This window comes from Vombatus ursinus, unplaced genomic scaffold, assembly GCF_900497805.2.
Source record: "Vombatus ursinus unplaced genomic scaffold, bare-nosed wombat genome assembly UNPS02014158.1, whole genome shotgun sequence".
In the NCBI taxonomy this organism is placed as follows: Eukaryota; Metazoa; Chordata; class Mammalia; order Diprotodontia; family Vombatidae; genus Vombatus; species Vombatus ursinus.
This window is the reverse complement of record NW_020953936.1, coordinates 2,533,397-2,540,656: the sequence shown is the minus strand read 5'-3', so window position 1 is coordinate 2,540,656 and position 7,260 is coordinate 2,533,397. Positions and strand designations below refer to the sequence as shown.

At 41.7% G+C, this 7,260-nt stretch overlaps 1 protein-coding gene across 3 annotated transcripts in view; it reads left to right on the top strand.

Annotated features, from left to right (window-relative positions):
* Positions 1 to 6,988: 6,988 nt before the first annotated feature.
* FBXO10 (F-box protein 10) overlaps positions 6,989 to 7,260 on the top strand; it is a 97,369-nt gene continuing 97,097 nt past the window's right edge. For all 3 annotated transcript variants that reach the window (XM_027859081.1, XM_027859080.1, XM_027859079.1), the window contains exon 1: positions 6,989 to 7,048. The gene's annotated coding sequence lies outside the window, so the exon portion shown is untranslated. The remainder of the gene's footprint in view (positions 7,049 to 7,260) is intronic.

The following is a 7,260-nucleotide window of genomic DNA, read 5'->3' as shown; positions in this document are numbered from 1 at the left end:
TTTGGTGTTTAACTGGAAGTTATTTTTCTAGGTTATTTTTTTTTTTGGTTGTATACCCAATTCATTGACCTCCTCTTTCTCCATTTTATTAATGTAAAAGTGTTTAGAGATATAAATTTTCCACAAAGTACTGCTTTGGCTGTATCCCATAAATTTTGGTATGTTGTCTCATTGTTGTCATTCTCTTTAATGAAATCATTGACTGTTTCTACGATTTGTTCTTTGACCCATTAATTTTTTAGGATTATTTAGTTTCCAACTAATTTTTAATCTACATTCCATAGCCCTTTATTGAATGTAATTTTCATTGCATTATGATCTGAAAAGGATGCATATAATATTTCTTCTTTTCTGCATTTGGTTGTGAGATTTTTATGCCCTAATACATAGTCAATTTTTGTATAGGTGCTGCATGTATCACTGAGAAAAAGGTATATTCCTTTCTATTCTCATTCAGTTTTCTCCAGATGTCTATCATACCTAACTTTTCTACAATTCTATTCATTTCCTTAACTTCTTTCTTGTTTATTTTTGGTTAGATTTATCTAGTTTTGAAAGGGGCAAGTTGAGGTCCCCCACTGGTATGATTTTACTCTCTATTTCCTCCTCTAACTCATTTAATTTTTCCTTTAAGAATTTGGATGGTATACAACTTGCACACATATATTTAGTATTGATATTACTTCATTGTCTATGGTTTTGTTGTTGTTGTTCAGTCGTTTCAGCAGTGTCCAACTCTTCTTGACCTCTTTTGGGTTTTTCTTCACAAAGATATTGACGTGGTTTGCCATTTCCTTCTCCAGCTACTTTTCAGAAGAGGAAACTGAGGCAAACAGGGTTAAGTGACTTGCCCAGGGTCACACAACTAGTTAGTGTTTAAGGCTGAATTTGAACTCAGGAAGATGAGTCTTTCTAACTCCAGGCTCAGCACTTGGACCTTTCAGCAAGATGCAGTTTCCCTGCTTATCCCTTTTAATTGGATCTCTTTGTGCTTTTGCTTTGTCTGAAATCATGATTGCTATCCCTGCTTTTTTTTTTAACTTCAGAAATAGATTCTTCTCTAGCCTTTTAACTTTACTCTGTGTGTTTCCCTCTGCTTCAAGCGGATTTCTTTTAAACAATATATTGTAGGATTCTGGTTTTTTTAATCTACTCTGCTATCAATTTCTGTTTTATGGGTGAGTTCATCCCATTCACATTTACAGTTATGATTACTTTTTATTTTCCTCCATGCTGTTTTTATGCATTTATCCTTCTCTCTCCTTTCCCCCTTCCCTCCTCAGAAGTGTTTTGTTTCTGACCATTGCCTCTCCCAAATTCTTTTCTTCTATCAGCCACCCCCTCCCTTTTTATCCTCCTCCTTTCCTGCTTCCCTGTAGGGTATGAGATTTTTATACACAATTGAGTGTGTATGTTATTCCTTCTTTGAGCCAATTCGGATAAGAGTCAGGTTTAAACACTGCCCACCTACCCCCACCTTCCCTACCACTGTAAAAGCTCTTTTGTGCCTCTTTTATGTGAGCTCCTTTACCCCATTCTACCTCTCCCTTCCTCCTTCTCCCACTGTATCTCTTTTTCTCACTCTTTAATTTGAATTTTTTGGATATCATCCCATCATAGTCAGCTCATACCCATGCCCTCTGTCTGTGTACACTCCTTTTAACTGCCTTAATAAAGAAAAAGTTCTTAGGAGTTATAAGTATCATTTCTCATGTAGGATATAAACAGTTTGACCTTACTGAATCCCTTATGAATTCTCTTTCCTGTTTACCTTTTTATGCTTCTCTTGAGTCTTGTGTTTGAATGTCAAAATTTCTATTCAGCTCTGGTCTTTTCATCAGGAATGCTTAGAAATCCTCTATTTCATCAAATATCTATTTTTCTCTCTGAAGGATTATACTCAGTTTTGCTGGGTAGGTGATCCTTGGTTGTAATCCTAGCTCTTTTGCTCTCCAGAATATCATATTCCAAGCCCTCCGATTCTTTAATGTAGAAGCTGCTAAATCTTGGGTTGTTCTGACTGTGGCTCCATGATATTTATATGGTTTCTTTCTGGCTGCTTGCAATATTTTCTCTTTTACCTGGGAGCTCTTGAATTTGAGTATAATATTCCTGGGAGTTTTCATTTTGGGATCTCTTTCAGTAGCTGGTTTGTGGATTCTTTCCATTTCTATCTTACCCTCTGGTTTTAGGATATCAGGGCAGTTTCCCTTGATAATTTCTTGAAAGATGATGCTCTTTTTCTGATCATGGCTTTCAAGTAGTCCAATAATTCTTAAATATCTCTCCTTGACCTATTTTCTAGATCAGTTGTTTCTCCAATGAGATATTTCAAATTTTCTTGTATTTTTCATTCTTTTGATTTTGTTTTATTGTTTCTTAATGTCTCGTGGATTCATTAGTTTTTACTTGCCCAATTCTAGTTTTTAAGGAATTACTTTTTTCCGTGAGCTTTCATACCTTTTTTTCCATTTGGCCAATTCTGCCTTTTAAGGAATTGTTCTCTTCAGCGGATTTTTGTGCCTCTTTTAACATTTGGCCTATTCTGGTTTTTAAGGTGTTATTTTCTTCAGTATCTTTTTGTGTGCCTCCTTTTCTAAGCTTGTGACTCTCTCTTGCATCACTTTAATTTCTTTTCCCCATTTTCCCTCTGTCTTTCTAGTTTGATTTTTGAAATCCTTTTTGAGTTCTTCCAGGGCTTGAGATCAATTCACATTTTTCTTTGAGGCTCTGCATATAGCTGCTTTGACCTCAGCTTTGATCTCATTGTTGTCATCATCATCTTCTTCTTCTTCTACTTTTGTCTTCACTATCACCATAGTAACTTTCTATAGGTTTTGTTTTTATGTTTGCTTATTTTTCCAGTCTTTTCCTTGACTTTTAACTTTATGTTACAGTTGGGCTCTGCTCCTGGGGTTGAGGAAGCACTGTCCCAAGCTTCAAGTTTTCATGCTGCTATGTTTAGAATCAATTCGGGGGGGGGGGGGTCTATAAGTTTCAGTTCTTCCAAAATGGTAAGATCTGAGGAGAGATGTGGTCACTGCTCTCCTGGTCTGTGCTCTGGTCTGAGTCCACAAAATCTCTTTTCCATCCTGGATCTGTGACCAGAGTCCCTGCTCTTCCTAGTTCTCCTCCTTGCCCTGGGACTGCAACCCAGAACCAACCATGGGCAATGCAATAGAGTCTTGCACCCAGTGCCAGCATAGGATCTCCTATAATCTCCTTCTGACTAGTTTTCCAACCCCTTTACCATCGGTGGGCTAAGATCTCTACAATGGAAGTTGCCACAGCCCCAGATGATTCAGTCACCCCCAAGGCCTGCTACTGGTTTGCTGAGGTGCACCCTGCTTAGGCACAGCCTACACGGGTCTGCACTTCATGCTCACCCCAGTGAAAGAGATCTTTCTTGCCAACCTTTTAAGTTGTCTTGGACCAGAAAACTGTTTCACTCCGTCCCTTTGTTGGTTCTGCCACTTCAGAATTTGTTTTGAGGTGGAAAGAGATTTGGGAGAGCTCAGGTGAATTTCTGCCTTTATGCTACCATCCAGTCATTTTTAACCTCTCTGAGCCTCAGTTTCTTCATCCATAAAACGGATATAAAAAATAATAGTACCTGTTGTACTTAACTTACAGGGTTTTTGTAAGGCTCAAATGAGATGGTATATCTATAGCACCTTGTAAACCTTAAAGTGCCATATAAATGTCAACTATTATTATCAATTATGTACATAGCAGTGGAAGGATTGGGAAAGTCTATATGCACCTAGTCTGGTGAGATAAAAATAAGCCATATTTTTTTTTTTTTGGCCTTTGGAACAATACTGACTGGTTTCAGAAAGACCATGTTTCAGATTCCCTGGTGTTGTTTTCTGGCTTTTAACTAAATTTGATAACATGAATGTATGAATAAATAAAACATTAAGGCACTGTCTAAGCACTGGAGATACAAATAGGAAACCAAGCAGTCTCTGCTCTCAAGAAGTTCACATTCTAACGGAGGAGACAATGCCTGGAAAATATCTGATGGAAAAGTTGCATGGTCCTTAGAGTGCAGCAGTCAAGCAGATGGTAATGCTTCATCTGTACTGTCACTTCCACTGATAAAATCTATGGATATTTCCACTTTTAAAAATCAACATTTTCTGATATTGAACCATTTAACAGTGCCAAGAAACTTGGGGGCAAGAACTTTCTTTTCTGGATCTTCTGCAGCTGTGGGTAGAAACTTATATCCAGAGTACAAACTGCTACAGCTAAGACAAATTGTGATGGGTTAACCACTAAAATGTTCCAGTTAAAATTAATCTTCATGCTGACATGATCAAAATCTAATTAACCATCCTGATTTCATCATTGAAAGACATGTTAAGTGGGGCCCCTGTTCTCAAGGGCTGTGCCAGTGGGACACATGCTCTGGCTCTCTCTAAGCTGTAAAGGCTTCACCTTATCAACTCAGTGAAGGACTACATGTCAATCAGCCAAGGACCGGTTAGCTAAGTTCCAGAGAGGATCTTCAGCAAAAAACTAGCCACAAGTTTAAAAGTTTTTTTGGCCACAGCAATTCCTGAAGCCCGTTTCTAAGGTGTGGAAGAGTTGCCATCTGTCAGTGGGGAAAATGCCAATAGTGATCGGATCACAAATCTCTTTAAGTACTAGATTATAATTCTCTCACACACATAGTTACTGTTTATTAAGTATTTTTCTCCCAACAATCCTATGAGATAGGTATAACAAATATCATTATCTCCATTTTACAAATGAGGAAATTGGGGCCTAGAAAGGGCCTAAGAGCTTTGCCAATGGTCACAAATTGAGTAAATGTCAGAGGTAGGATTATATTGTGGGATTACTACCCCTGGTTCAAAGTACTATGGATTTATGTTACTAAAACTATGGCTGAAGAGCTCTCACCAATGTGTTGCCCTGTAATAGTCATAGGGCACAACTATCTCAAGGCAAAGGCATTTACTGATATTTGTAGAGCACTTTGAAAGGCATTTAGAGCTATATCAATCCTAGCCATTATTATTATTAAATGGAATAGTAAGAAACAAAATGTAATCTTCATAACATAGAGAACACATGTAGCCAAGGCCCATATGAGACAGAGCAATTCATGCCTTCTCTGCTGTATAGTTGCTGGGACCTTCATACTATTTCCCAGATTTTAGTATTATAGTCATACCTAGATGCTGTTCCCCTGGACCCTGCTGGGTGTTGCTTCATCAGATGTTGCTTAGCTGCTTGGCTACACTCACCATGGCCCACCTCTAGCTTTTGGCTCAGTTGACATCCTGGACTACATTCTAAGGCCATAAGGATGTAAGACTACTAAGCACTTTCAGAAAAAAAGGGAGCCCATACCCTAAGAACAGGAGAAACTTTTCCACAGGGGATTCTCATATCCTAAGCAGGATCCCATCTCCTGGCAAGAGAATCTTCACTTCTTTTACCAATTCAGCTTTACAGTTGGGCCTGTGTTCTACTGGATGTGAGGGTTGATAGGGGTGAAAAGAAGAAATCCCTTCTCCCCCTCTTCCCCTTGTAGCACCTACCAAGAGATGCAAGAGAAAAGTAGTAGTAGGGGTGGTGGGTTAGTTGTGTCCAACTCTTACTGACCCCATTTGGGATCTTCTTAGCAAAGATATTAGCATACTTTGCCATTCCTTCTCCAGCTCATTTTACAGATGAGGAAACTGAGGCAAACAGGGTTAAATGACTTGCCCAGGGTCACGCAGCTAGCCAGATTTGAACTGAGGTCTTCCTAACTCTAGGCCTGGCACTCTATCCACTGTGACACCTAGCTACCCTGTAGAAGTAGTGGTCGCTAGCATTTATATAGTGCTTTAGGGTTTGCAAAGTACCTTACTTGTTATTTCATTTGAGTCTCACAATGACCCTGTGAAGTAGGTGCTATTATTATCTCCAAATTTTTACTCATGAGGAAACTGAGACAGACATAGATTGAGATACTTGCCTTGGGTCACACAGAGTCTGTGGCAATATTTGAACTCAGGTCTTCCTGACTCCAGATTAAACACTCTATCTCCACTGCTTGATTCTCTATCCACTTACTATATACTCTATCTGGTTAGGTTCCATCTTTTTAAATAAAATTCTCCATCTTTACCACTTGCTCACATAAATGAATGGGTGGAGAAAATGCCTAGTTCCAGTTCTGGGCCAAATTTCAGCTGAATTTCCTGACCCTTTCATATCCAAATGAGCCACTCAAAAATCTAACACCTTACACTGACAATATCTGATGATATCTGATCCTCACCGAATCCATTTTATGGGGGGGGAGGGGAAGATGCATTAGATCAAGATTCCCCTAACTGACACCTCCAGAGAACAAGTATATTCTGGGCCAGTTCCATATTTCATAGGTGCTTAAGCACATTAAAGGGGGAGCAGGAAACTTGCACAAATGTGAAACACCTGTATTGATACCAAATCAATGATATGGCTGATTATGAGAAATGGCATCACGATGGACTCTGGATATTCTGCCCTTATTGGATTTTCCCTTTCTATGGCTTTAAAGTAAAATCCGGCACTTGAAGGAAGCATTCTTTCCAGGACTTGTCCAGTCACACGGGTCACAGCATTAAGAGGATCTAGGTTCAAGTCCTGCCTGGGTGACCCTAGGCTGGCCAATTCACTTCCCTTGGCTTCAGTTTCTTCATCTGTAGAAATGAGTGGTTTGGGCTGGATGGCGTCTGAGGGGGTTCCTTCCAGCTCTAGAAATCCCACGAACCCCAACTTTAAGTGGGACTCCCCGCCCCCAGCAGATGGGCTTCCAGTGGGATCCCAGCATCCCCCGCAGCGGCGCCGTCACGTGACACCTCCCTAACCGCGGCGAGCCCCCGGGCAACGAGCTTTCGAGGGCTTGGGAGAGGGAGGGGGAGGAGGAGCCGAGCCGGGAGGAGCTCCCCCCCGCGGGCGCCGGAGGAGCGCGGGGAGCGGCCAGCGGCCCTGGCTCCCTGTGCCGGGGGCGGGGGCGCGATGCTGAGGGCCCAGCGCGAGCTGCGGGGACAGCGCTGAGGTGAGCCTGCCCGCCGCGGGGGCTTCTGGGAAGGGGCCCGCGAGGCCGGGGGCGGGGGGGAGAGGGGGGAGAGGGGAAAAGCGGCGCCCCTCCCCCCATCTCTTGGGAGAATGGGGAGGGGGCCGAGCTGGGGGGGAGCCGGAGGGAGCGCTGGACCCGGCGGTGCCCGGCAGGACCCTTGACTCCGCCTTCTATGTGGGCGTCTGTCTGTC